Source organism: Narcine bancroftii, chromosome 11 (genome assembly GCF_036971445.1).
Source record: "Narcine bancroftii isolate sNarBan1 chromosome 11, sNarBan1.hap1, whole genome shotgun sequence".
In the NCBI taxonomy this organism is placed as follows: Eukaryota; Metazoa; Chordata; class Chondrichthyes; order Torpediniformes; family Narcinidae; genus Narcine; species Narcine bancroftii.
The window spans coordinates 52,501,730-52,515,433 of record NC_091479.1 but is presented as its reverse complement, the minus strand read 5'-3'; the positions used below and the strand labels follow the sequence as shown (position 1 = coordinate 52,515,433).

The following is a 13,704-nucleotide window of genomic DNA, read 5'->3' as shown; positions in this document are numbered from 1 at the left end:
CCTAACTCTACCCAACTTCCCCAACCCTAAACTAAACCCTATCCCTATCCCTTACAACCTACCTCCTTCCCCTAACCCTACCTCCTACCCCTTCCCATACCCGCACCCCCTACAACTATCCCCTTCCCCTAACCATACCTCCTACACCTTCCCCATACCCACACCCCCTACAACTACCCCCTACCCTATCCCTTACAACCTACCCCCTTCCCCTAACCCTACCCCTTCCCCATACCTGCACCCCCTACCACTATCCCTACCCTATCCCTTACAACCTACCCACTTCCCCTAACCCTACCTCCTACCCCTTCCCCATCCCCGCACCCACTACCACTACCCCCTACCCTACCCCTTACCACAACCCCTACCCTTACCCCCTTCCACTACCCCCTTTCTCCTACCCCCTTCCCCTCCCCCTCCTTCCCCTAGGTTAGGGGTAGGAAGGGGAAAGGGAAGGGGGAGGGGAAGGGGTGGAGGAGAAAGGGAGGGGAAGGGGGAGGGTTAGGGGAGGGGATGGGGGAGGGGAAGGGGAGGGGGAAAGGGGAAGGGAAGGGCGGAGGGGAAGGGGGAGGTGAAGAGTGGAGGGCTGGGGTTAGGGCATAGGTGTGAGGGCAGGAGAAGGGGAAGGTGAGCGGGAGGGGGTTGGGATGGAGGAGGGGTAGAGGAGAAGAGGGGAAATGGGTGAAGGGACTTGGAAGAGGCAGGGAATGGGGTTGGCAGGGCCAGAGGGATACGACGGGGAGGGGTTCAGGCCATCATGATGTTGTCCGTCCTCTGTTCAGCTGGGATGCGAGGTTCTCTGGACTCGTGTCTTGTCTCTGAGATCGCTCCTTCTCCTGGGAAGAGAAATACGAGTGATAGAGATACTGCCTCTGAGGCCTGATCACAATGACTTTGGAGGGTCCCAACTCTTTCCCCATCATCCCCCCTACCCCTGAACACTGGAGCCTTTCCCCTTCCTCTGCTTTACCTGAGGTAGTCTGTTTTGGCGAAAACCACGATCTCTCTCTGCAGAGCTCAGAGCAACGTGTGTCCATCAGGCAACACCCTGGTCCTCCACGATATGGCAGCAAGATGTTAGACAATCATGGATGGATCAGTTGAGACCATTCAGCTGATCCATCTGAACCTACCCCACAACAATGTTACCCTCCCCTCCCTCACACCAGTACTCTCCATTTTTCTTGAATTCCTGTCCATTTTAAAATCCTTTTCATGCCTTTTTTGGACCAGCCTCCGCTACTACCCCAACAATGCATTCCAGCCACCCACTACATTCTGTGTGAATAAAATGTACCCCTCACGTCTTGCCTAAATTTCCCTCAGCTCACCTTATTTAGACGTCCTCTGGTATTCTCGCCCCAGGAATGCACACAATATTCCAAGTGTGGTCTGACGAGAATTTTATACATCTGCAACGATACCTCTTGGTTTTTGAACTCAATCCACTGACTCCTGAAGGCCAGCACACAATACACCATCTTAAACTCCCTCTCAATTTGCACAGCAACTTTGAGCGATTTATGGCGCAGGATCTAAATATATCTCAGTCCTGCACACTGTTCATAATCCTGCCATTAACCAAGTGCTCTGCCCACACATTCTTGTAATCCGCATTCAATGAAGATATTGGTGTATATGAAGTTACTTTTAATGGGTCTCCAACCTTCTTTGGAATAACTGTTATTCGTGCCCTTGAAAATTACTCTGGAAATAAACCTGGACCAGTTGCTTATTTAAGTACATCTGATTTACAGGATTGAACTCCATCTGTCACTTCTCTGCAAACTGGATGACCTATGACAACCTTCTACACTGTCTACAACATCTCTACCTCTGTGTCATCCCCTGACGTACCCACCCTTCCACTCCCATCATCATTCATAAAAATCACAAAGAGCAGGGGTCCCAGAGCAGATCCCTTTGGAGCGCCACTAGTCATTGTTCCATCTACTACTACCCTCTGTTTTCTGCAGACAAGCCAATTCTGAATCCACACAGCCAAGGCTCCATGGATCCCATGCCTGCAGACATTCTGAATGAGGCCTCCGTGGGGACCTTGTCAAGCACCTTACTAAAATCCTCGTGCAGCACATACAGACTTTGACCTTCATCTATTTCCGTTGACACCTCCTCGAAAAACTCAATTTGACTCGTGAAGCAGGACCTGCTCCTCACAAAACTATCCATGAGTTTCCCCAGCATGTTTGGGCATTGCCCTCGGCCCCAGCATCTGCAGACTTCCTGGCCAGTCCCTCCCTTACCCCTTCCCAGAGCTTCCGCATCCATTAGAACATCAAGCATTGCTGCCCAGTACAGGCCCTTTGGCCCATAAAGGCTGTACTGACCTTTGTAAATGTTCTCCACAACCTTTACCTGTACCACACCCATAGGAACATAGGAAGTGGGAACAGGAGTAGGACAAAAATGGCCTATCGAGCCTGCTCCGCCATTCAATATGATCATGGCTGATCTAATTTATGACCAAACTCGACCTACCCTGCCTTCTCGCCATATCCCCAAATTCCCTTATCATGTAAAAATTCTGTTCCCTTACATCCACATGCTTGTCTCAGAGACTTTTATATGTACCTATTCTACCAACCGCTACCACTTTCTCCGGTGACGCATTCAAAGCTCTCACAACTCTCTGCATAAAAAAAATCTCCCCTCACCTGAAGCGGATGCTCTCTGAGATTTGCACCTGACATTTTAGGAAAGGTTTCTGGCTGTTCATTCCATCTAAGCCCCCCACAATCTTATTTAGAATAAGTTATTAAGCTGTGGAAGGGGCAAGTTGGGAGAGGGAGGAGGGAAGAGAGCTGGTGGGGGAGGGGTGAGAGCTGATGGGGAGGGGTCAAGGCCGTGTTGGGGAGAGGGATCAGGACCGCGTTGAGGTGGTGAACGGACAGACACGGGTGGATCTACCTGCCGAAATAAAGGAGCAATAAGAAGGCCATCTCGGGATCTACCAGCATCTTCTGGGGCTTGATGTCTCAATGGAAAACCCCCTGAGGATGGAAGTAGGCCATGCTCTGCCACAGCTGGTACATGAACATCTGGCAACACAACGATATAACATGACCCGCTCTGCCTCCACACTGGCCGGGTCTATATCCTGAGGGTAAGGGGAGGTGGGTGAAGGGCTCCTCCCTGCCAATCAACATCCATCCTCATCATCCTCTCCGCCCCTCTCCCCTCACTACCCTTTCTCTCCTCACCAATACCCATTGAGACCCTCATGCACCCTTCATCGATATCCAGTCCCCAGCGAGACTCAGCCAGTAAACTCCTTCATATCCTCCAACCCCACCATCCAAGCTTGCCCCAGTGGACAACTTGACCACCCAGACCCACAACCACCTTGATGTAGATCATGGGAATGGGCTGCTTGGCCTTGTTGAAGTGCTGGACCATGCAGTGAACCGTCTCGGGAACATAGTCCAGACCCAGATTCAAATAAACCTCCTCTTTCTCTTGGACACAATACAAACATGTCAGCTGGATTTACCCTCCAACACCCAGTGCCTCTCCCAACTGGAGTGCCAGCCCCTCCTGCTCTCTGTAGGCCTGATGCCCCCAGTGCTCAACACAACATTGCATGAATCCAAGGGCTCAGCGAGCAGAGCGTCAACAGGCCGTAGTGGACCCGTCCGCTGCCCCATCATTCGGCTCCTGGTGAGACTGCACAAAATGTGCAGCTCTGACCGCCCTCCCTCGTGAGGCAAGGAATCACCGGGAGAGAAAAACCATTGACGTTTCGAGATGAGAAATGTTTGCAGCCGGATGTTGGCTGGGGTCGAATATGTGGAGGCTGAGTTGTTGGGACGATTCAGAGCAGGCGTTGATTTGGAAGGGCACCAAAAGGTTCTGGGGAAGTGAGTTATGGGGGAAAGTACATTCGTGAAATGAATTGGGGAAACAGACTGGAGGGGCTGAGTGGCCGAATTTGGCGACCTTGTCTTGTGGTCTTGCTGCTGTCTGGAGTTGAAATGGCAAGAGGTCATGAGTTAATGGGTGAGGAGCAGGGCAGCCAGTGTCAAGGAGTCGGCACTGGTCAGAGGGGCAGGATGGAGGCAACAGAGAGGCTGCAGCGAGACAGATCGATTGAAGGAATGGGGAAGGTAGCAGCAAATGATATGCATCAGAGTGGGGGTGGGGTGGGTGCAGGTGGATCTTACCTTGACTACAGAGGAGTAGAAGTTGAGATGAGGGACGATGACGGTGTGATCCAACTTTCGCACGATCTGCAGTTTGCGGTTCTATGGCGAGAGAGGAACATCAGCAAGGCTGGGCGATGGTTCGGAGCCCTGAGGGGCGACTTGTCCAAGTTGAGGGGGGAGGCGGGGAGGAGATTCGTCAAGAGGTCAGAGGTGGTGAACTCCAAGGGATGCCGAAATGGGGGACTCGTCGAAAGTCGGTGGGGGGGACTTTTTGTGTTGCTGGAGCGGGGACTCGTCAGGGGGTTCAATGAAGTATCACTTCCGTTTTTATGATTGTTTTCCCAGCTTCTACTAAACAATGAATTTGCAGAAAATCTTTGATATTTGCCAGGTGTGTGTGTGTGTGTGTGTGTGTGTGTGTGTGTGTGTGTGTGTGTGTGTGTGTGTGTGTGTGTGTGTGTGTGTGGGGTGGGGGGTTGTGTGTGGGGAGGGGGGCTGCTGTTGTGGGTTTGTGTGACTTTCTCTGTTTCCAAACCCCATGGCTGCTTTGGTCTCTGTCAGATGCTCCTCTTTCCACCCACGCTTCAAAAATGTGTTTGGGGTGTTTGTGTGAAACGTGCTCATGTGTCGCAAGGGCCTGTGAACGTGCTGTAGGCCCTAAAGTTAAATATCAGGGTTTTCCATTTCCACACAACTGCTCCTCCCCCTCACCTTGAATCTCTTGTCCTGCAAGATCTTCTTGATGGCAATCAGCTCTCCGGAGTCCACCAGCCTTGTCTGGTACACCACACCGAAAGATCTATTGTCGATGATTTTATCATCTGTGCAGGACACCACCTTGGGGACGTTGGGTCCATGACACGGTGTGGCCACCTCTGTTGTGACTTTATTGCCATGTCCTCTGGGGCAGAAGCAGCAGCATTTACACACCCAGAGGGTACACAACAGGTCATTTATCCCAACCCAGCCTTGCTGTCCAAGTTAGTCTCTACCCCTCCCTCTAACTCCCTTCCAAGGGTCACCTAAATGTCAGAATTTATCCTCTGGTGGTTTGTTCCAGCCTCTCAGTAGAAATATTGCCACCCGAGGTCCCTCTTTGATCACTCTCCTCAGACTGAGGCCAGTTCCGCAGCCGTTCACTTTGTCTACAACCCTCCCTCCATGGGAGGATCTGGTCATCCTTGACCTTCAGCACGTCCCGGGGAGATGAACCACTCTGAACCCTACCACGGGTTTAGCAGAAGCCCTCCACATTCGCAGAAGCTCAGCAACACCGTGATCTTCCATGATGCAAGTGAGACCTCGTCGCCAGAGGGAGCAGGTGGTGCAGAGAGAGCCCCACTCTTCACCGCTCAACTCTGTTGGGTCCGCCGCAGCAGAAACACTTTCTAACACCTTGATCCAGGTCCACTGGGGGAAAGAATCCTATCCCAGTTGGGGGGGTGTGGGGTGTATGCAAGGGTGGAAGTGATCTTGTAACCATGGGGGGGGAGTGGCGGGTGGAGGAGCGGTCCTGTCTCTCAGTGGACAGATCCCATTCCAGGTGGAGGGGGAGCTCTGTCCCATTTCTGTTGAAAGGTCTGCCTTCCATCCCCCTCGCAACTTCTCTTCTCCCTCAGACACCTCACACTCTCCCCTGCCCCGATTCCTCTACCACACTCTCATCCCCCACCCAACACCACCCCCATGGTTTCCCCAGTGCTTTCCGTCCCCTCGCACCCCATTCCCCCCAGCTCAACCCTATGTCCCCTATCTCAGATCCAATCTCCCTTGACATTAGCCTGTGGTGCTACCCCGTTCCTTTGTTCTCCCCTCCACTCCTACAGACCCCATCCCTGTATCCCCTCACATGCCATTGTTCTCCCCTCCCCAGTCCCCTCCAGCTGCCCCATAAAGTGCCCTGCACTCAGGATGGGGAGAGGGGATTCAATGCAGCCTCCATTCTCTCCGCCCACACTGGGTAAAGGATGGTGCCAGAGGAGGTTCTGTCCCAGTAGGGGAGCCTGTAGCAGGCTCTTTATCTCACCCATGGGCGCAGGGTGCTTCCAAACACAACCCTGTTGATCAGAGGGTCCCTGGGATGAGACAGCGTCCTACTCCGACACGCGGGCCAGAATCCCCTTCCAAGAGAGGCATCTTTCTCGTGTTGCTGTGCCATGGCACGACTCAGCTATGGCTGCCCCATGCAGTGACATCATCACCCCCTCTGAGTCATCATCTCCCCCTTCTGTGACACCTCCCCTCTCTGTGACACCACAAGTGTAATGGGCAGGGACATCCAACCATTTAAATCCTCCTCAATTTCCCCAAGCAAGGGGAGAATAATTCAGCTGGTCTAAATTACTCGTTGTTATCTATTCTAACTCCTAGATATTTGATCCCATTTTGCCGCCACATTTGTTGACTATTTTCTCGACATTGGCTCTAATCCCTCTTCCTAAGTGACATGATTTTGCACATATCCCAAAAGAACTTATACCCAGAGATCTCCCCATAGTCCTCCAGGGTGGAGCACAACTTTGGCAATGAGTGTGTCGGGTCTGTCAGATATATCAGAACAACTTCTGCAAATAAATTGATTTCATGCTCTTCCTGGCCTGTTCTGAAACCTTTAATGCCTGAATCCTGGCAAATGGCCTCAGCTAATCGTTCCATGGCCAGTACAAACTCACTCACTGGGGGAGTGGGGGGGAGTTAGACCTTGATTGGCATGCCTGTTGGCTACCTCTGTCCCTCTCATCTCGACATCAGTGGCTCAGGTTGGGAGAGTCTGTGCTGCCTCCTGCAGTGCACAGCAGCGCTGCTGGACCACCTTTATCTCTTTATTTTCATGGGCACTCTCCAAATCTTTCCTTTCTATGATCTCACATTGGTTTCTCAGGAGAAACACTGGCAGCCAAAAGGCACCCTCTGATTCCCCTTAGATTTTGGGAACCCCGACTTCTTGAAGTGGGACAACACGTGGTGGCCTATTTTCTCAAGATATGGATCCAGGAGCTTGGACCAGTCTACAAGTTTGCCGTGGTCCGCCAGCATGCTTGCCAAGCACCCCAATCCTGCACTCTCGTCAGTCCACCCGCAGATCTTGTTCTCTCTGCCTGCACTAGATTTCCAGTCCCGATTCCAAAGCAACTCCATTGCAGCTATGTTCAGTCGGAACTCGAAGGACCCTGCTCACTGCACCAATTATTATGTGTGTGAAACTGATTCGAGGGTTCCCAAGGGTGGCGAATTTGAACACAGTTGTCTTTTATTGACACATGTAGTGAAGTCGCACGAGGAGTAAAAGACACACACAGACACAAACTCGCCGGATTAATCGATACACTTGCAACCACTCATGGATAGAAGACTTGACAATCAACTTGTCACATACGATACCTTGAACAGGTCATTCATTCACTCATTGATCTTGGATGCCTGTGGGTGGTAGGGGATATGCAGGTGGCCCCAAATACTTGGCATCACCACCCATTGCTGGTCAGACGTTACCCGATAGGGTATTCCACATATGGAGCATGCTTAAATGGCACTTGGTCGACCCGCTGGCAGGACATCCGAGTATGTGCTGACCATCGTGAGAACATATCACTTTTTATTTTGGCAGGGGTGAGGCCTGATATGGTCAATTTATCAGACTTGGCCAGCTCCCGAACCCCAGCGAATGTGGCCCTTGGTTTTAATTGCTGACAAATAGGGCATTTGGCCATCACAGTTCTTGCAACATCATGAGACCCCCAGATCCTCTGGCCATCATAGTGCCCCCATATGCCCACATTTATGATGCACCAATGCTGCCAAGGCTCCGGGGTCACTCTGCTTGGGGAAAATAGTGGCAGAGCATATTTGAGCAGCTCAGTCCACAGTGGCATTGCGTCAGCTTCAGCGGTTTTCCTGGAGGTGTGTCCATCCACGTGGTGGACCCTGGCTATTCTTTTGTTGTTCCACCTCTCAGAAGATCTGCCAGTGCTGTTGTCCTCAGAGCAGGCAGCCATGGATCTGCCTCCCTGTCTCCTGACGCCGACCCATCCACACTGACGTGCTGTTTGGCACAGCCCAGAAATCCTGTTGCACTGATCGGAAAAGAGGCTCCTGGGCCCGCCTGGTTGTCCCTTTTCGGATCAGTGCCACAGCTGCCAGCTTGGACAGTTGGCTCTCCCCTCCACCTCACCCTCTTATGTCAGTACTTTATCTGTGGTGGGCTGGAGCGCTCCCACTTTACACCGTTGTTTTTCGCACATCCACCAGCTGGAGCCGTCAGTAAACCAAGCTTTTTCCTGCTGTCCAGCATCGAGGGTGTTGAACGGTTTGCCCCAGGCCATGGTGCCAAGCTCTTCTCGGGGTCATTCAAGTGGGAGGCTGTCACTTTCGGACAGGACATGATCTGTTCTTGCAAGTGGCTCAGCCCTTCGGGCCCGGCCGCTGTGCGGTCTGCCATGTACCACTTCTTCGGTCCGCTGTGAGTGGCATCCGCAGATTTAACCCATCACATGTTGGGGAGGTGTGGCTGGAGTGTGACTGTCTCTGCTGCCATCTGGTTCTCTGTGGTGAGCAGGCGAGCATCTGACACTCAGATGGGGAGTCGCGGGAGGCAGCTTCCAGGAGGGAATTGAACCAGAAGCTGTGTGGGACTCGGCGACCTTGCATCTTTTGCTCGAGGCTCCACTAGACCATTGTCTTCATTGCAGAGACAAGTCATTCAAAGGGTCTTCCAGTTTTGAGGGGTTGGGGGGTGCTTGTGGTCAGTGGCAGTGGTGTTCAACAGCGTGTTTTACCATTTAAGAAGCCATTTGTTGTTCAGGTCATCAATGAAGCGGAGAGTTTTTTTTTCTGGGCAACATTGTACAGTAGATGGAGGGACAGGGTGAGATGGGGAATATGTTGGCACCAGTAACCCAAAAGACCCACAAAACTTTGTGCCTCAAATTGTTGGTGGGCACCGCAATGAGGATTTTGCTTTGAGCAACCATTGATATTTCTCTGCTGCCTGGATGCTCAGGAAAATGACTGTTGGACTAGGACCCTGGACCTTTTCCAGGTGGTGCCTCCCTGGTGCCAGTGTCTGGGGTGTTGCTGCTAAAGTGGGCCAGAGGTTGTGGTACATGGAGATACCAATGACATAGGGAGGAAGAGGGAAGAGTTCCTGAAAAGTGGGTCCAGGGCGTCTGGTGAGAGCTGAAAAGAAATAGCATGAGGGGAGTCATGTTGGGATGACTGTCTGGGCCATGCGACAGTGAGAGCAGGAACAGAATGAGGTGGAGGATGAAGGCGTGGCCTGAAGGTGCGGGTTAAGAGCTCCTTGAGGGCATCCTATTTGCCTTGCTCGGGAGGCTGATGTCAGAAGTCGATGAGCCTTGCTGCCATGTCCTGATTAGCAAGAACATCATGGAGGAGTAATGGATGTCATCAGCGGTGATCTCTTGGAGGTGGAACTGATCCTTGGCCTGTTTGAACCCCACGTGTGGCTGCGACATCCAGAACATTGACAGCTTCAACCAAACCATCTGAAGAGCCGCCTGGACCGTGATCTTCACGTCCAACTGAAGGGCTGGGTCCTGCTGAGGTCACCACTGTAGCAGACACTTCCATTGAAGAGAGAAGTGGAAGGGGGTAGGATATTGGGGATGGGGGTGGGGGGTGGTTTCTTTATTCTTTCTTTTATAGATGCCACACATTAGATGAGCATTATTATTAATTGTGTGAATTTGTTGTGGTTTTAAGTTTATAAATATTTTTAAAAAATGATCGGCAGGACCACGAGTGGCAGATAGGATGATGGGGACTCTCTCCCCCCAACCCACCCACCCCAAATATCAATGGGATAAACCGGGTTCATTGTCAATGTCGTCGAGGATCCCTTCCACCTGCCCACAGCATTTGGCAGCTCTTCTCATCAGGAAAGAGGTCGAGGAATATCGGAGCCAGTAGCACCAGGCCCAGAAACAGATTCTTCCTGCGAGCAGTGAGAATGGAGAATGATGGATGACCGGCTCAGACAAAGACTCCATGACTCTGCTATTGATTCAACAGAATTTATTTCTTTTTTGGGAGGGACTGCACGTGTATCATTTGTCTCTCTGTGCATAGGTCCGGTTGTGTGTTTGCAGAGATTTCCACCATGAACACAGTTTCCTCGGGTTAAATTTGAACGGGTACAGAGGAGCTTTCCTGGATTGGAGAATGTATCTCATGAAACAAAGGTGACTGAGTTCGGGCTTTTCTCTTTTTCACCCCAAAATTAACTTTATTCTAAAATTATACACCAAGAGGACAACTGTTCCATGTCTTTTCTCATCCTCGTGTTGCATGCCTATATTCCCTTCACTGCAAATGTTCTCTGTTTAGCATCATTCCACCACTTTGACACCTTGTGGTTACTCCCTGCACTCTGTGGTTGAAGGGGTTCCCCTTAGTCTCCGCCCCTCAAGACCCGGAGGATTAGAGTCCTTCCCCACAGCACCATCGTGTTGGCTGCGCCAAGCCTCAGTGCATCTCTCAGCAACCTGGAATAGGCCGGTGGGCAGCATTCCCTCACCCACATCTCCATGTGCTAAAAGACCAGCAGGTTAACATCGAACAGTTATGCCCTTCAGACCTCAATGTTGCGCTGACCTATCAATTCCAAGCAAAATAAAAACTAGACCCTTCCTCCTTCATAACCCTCCATTCTTGCAATGGAGGGAGTGCAGAGGGGATTCACCAGGCTGATACCTGGAATGGCAGGAATGACTTATGACGAAAGATTGCGCAAATTGGGATTGTACTTGCTGGAGTTTAGAAGATTGAGAGGGGATCTCATAGAGACATGTAAAATTCTGGCAGTACTGGACAGAATGGATGCAGATGGGATGTTTCCAAGGATGGGAAAATGCAGAACCCGGGGCCATGGTTTGAGGATAATAGGCAAACCATTTAGGACCGAGATGAGGAGGAATTTCTTTACCCAGAGAGTGGTGAATCTGTAGAATTCATTGCCACAGAGGGCAGTAGAGGCAGGTTCATTAAATATGTTTAAGAGGGAATTAGATATATTTCTTCAGTATAAGGGTATTAAAGGTTACGGAGAGAAGGTGGGGATGGGGTACTGAAATTTAAGATCAACCCTGATCTCGTTGAATGGCGGAGCAGGCTCAAAGGGTCGAATGACCTACTCCTGCTCCTATCTTCTATGTTTCCTTCATTCATGTGTCCAAGAAGCCCTTAAATGCCGCTAATATTTCAGCCTTCATCACCACTCCTGGCAAGGCATTCCTGGCATCCACAACTCTGTGTAAAAACAAGTACCCCTTATATTGCCCCTAAACCTTCCTCCCTTTGCTTTGGGCTTCTAGTGTTTGCTTCTCTTATCTGGGTTTCAGGCAGACCAAAGGGCATCTTTCACTGAGATTCTGGTCTTCCAGCAGTTCTGGATGTCTGTCTCTGGATGCTCTGTGCAGGGGACCACCCAGCAGTATCTCATCAAGTCCTAGTCTCTGTGTCAGCAGGAATTCCATGCTGACCACTGCCTGATGGCCCTGTGGTCAATAGTGTTTGTCTATGCAACCATTCCCATGAAGGTGATGGGGCAAAGTCCAGCTGACAAGGACATTGTGTGGCATCAGGGCCAGACCAATCTTTCGCAACACCTGAGCCAGGTAGAACCTCAGCACATAGCGGCTTTTGGTGCCCTTGCACTTTGTTTCCAAGCACAGCCATACACAATAGCCATGCTGGTTAGGGTTATTCCCCCATTGATTGACGATGTACATGGTCCACCAGACTCTATCCATTTTGGACCCCCACATGAATAGGAAATGTGTTTTGGGAATTGACAGGGTGGAGGTGTGGGGCTGGGCCACACCTGCCTCACATGCAGCAGTACCAAGAGCTCCTTGCACCTGATGACCAGGTTCTACCGGATTGACAGAGTTGGGCATCTCTGTGGTTCTCCCTGTCACCTGGAACTGGGGGTCTCCTTACAGCTCCCCATCTCCTTGAGTTGGTACTTTGTTCTCCACCATCACCACAAGACAACCAAGACCCCTGGATGGAGGGCAGAGGCGCAGAGAAAACAGTGAGAATACGGGTAGTTTTAACAGGGTGGGGTCCATCCTGATGCCTGATAACAGGAGGAAACCAATGGGGAAGGAGGATGCAGGGCATTCGATAGCAGGTGGGGCAGGGTGTAGACATGGCAGCTGACTGGAATTGTCAGGGGGATACTGAGACCTGGGAGAGGAGGGGAAAGAGGTTGCAATTGTGTTCTAACGAGAGAGTGCTGAGGGAGAGGCAACATGGGTGGAACCTCAAGGCAAGGGACCCCTGAATTTTTTGCAGGGATGGGCTCGGTAAATAGACTCACAGATATCCAGCAAAGAGCATCTTTGTCCCCCTGCCATCAGGAAGGAGATATGGAGGAAGAAAAGCAGAGAAGCCAGGGAGGGAAATAGCTTCTTCCCACAGGCCGTGAGATTGACAAGGCAACATGAGCTTGATGGGAGCTAAGAATGAAAAGGTGGAGAGGAATATGGACTGATTACAACAGCACAGCCAGCAGGAGAGTGGGGCCGAAGGGCCTGTTTCTGTGTTGTCTATCTGGACCAGCCTTTTGAGTTCAAGCTTTAAAAGACCAAACCATTTTTAAATTTAATATCAACGGTATAGAATGAATCAAGAGACAAGATGTCTGTCCAGCGGCAAGCGTCGAAGGCACTTTCTGAAACAGAGTCTCTGAAACTACAGGGAGGTTCTGGCCGGAATGAGGTCCGGCTTCCTCTGGAAGGAGAAGAGGAGGCAGGGATAATGTGGGGGAAGGGGTGCCTTCCTACATTCACCTCCCATTTCCTCTACACCGTACCCCTCTTCATTTCCCTGCCCATTCCCCTCCCTCATCACCTCCCCATTTCCTGTGCTCCGCTCGCCGCCCACGCTCCCCTCCCCAACCTAACCCTAACCCCTAACAAACCCTAACCTTAACGTTAACACTACCGATACCCTTAAACACTACACCACGTCCCCAACCCTAACTCTTATTTCCACCCTGTCCTCTAACCCTATCCCTACGCTGTCCCCTAAACTCAACCCTAATCTTACCCACCTTCCCCTAACCCCAACTCACACCCCACCTCTACCTCCTACTCCTACCCCCTTCCCCTAAACTTAACAAAAGCCCACTTCCCCGAACTCTAAACCTAACCCTAAACCTCGACCTAACCCGAGCCCACATCTCCTAACCCTAAACCTAACTGTACCTCTACCCGTCCCTGACCCTTATCTTAATTCTACCCACCTTCCCCAACCCGAAGCTAAACCCTACCCCTATCCTCTACACCTACCCCCTTCCCCTAACCCTACCCCATACCCCATTACCTACCCCTACCCTCTCACTACCCCCCTTTCTCCTACCCCCTTCCCCTATCCCTCCTTCCCTTAAGTTAGGGGTAAGAAGGGAAGGGGAGGGGAAGGGGAGGAGGGGAAGGGTAGGAGGCGAAGGGGAGGGGGAAAGGAGAGGGGAAGGGGAGGTGAAGGGAGGAGGGCTAAGTTTAGAGCATAGGTGTGAGGG

General features: G+C 51.4%; 1 long non-coding RNA gene across 1 annotated transcript; it reads right to left on the bottom strand.

Annotated features, from left to right (window-relative positions):
* Positions 1-4,202: 4,202 nt before the first annotated feature.
* LOC138745388 (uncharacterized) lies at positions 4,203-6,328 on the bottom strand. The gene is made up of 3 exons (XR_011346234.1): positions 6,190-6,328; positions 4,875-5,064; positions 4,203-4,262 (listed from the first exon to the last, which is right to left on the bottom strand). It is a non-coding gene; the product is annotated as an uncharacterized lncRNA (long non-coding RNA).
* Positions 6,329-13,704: the final 7,376 nt, after the last annotated feature.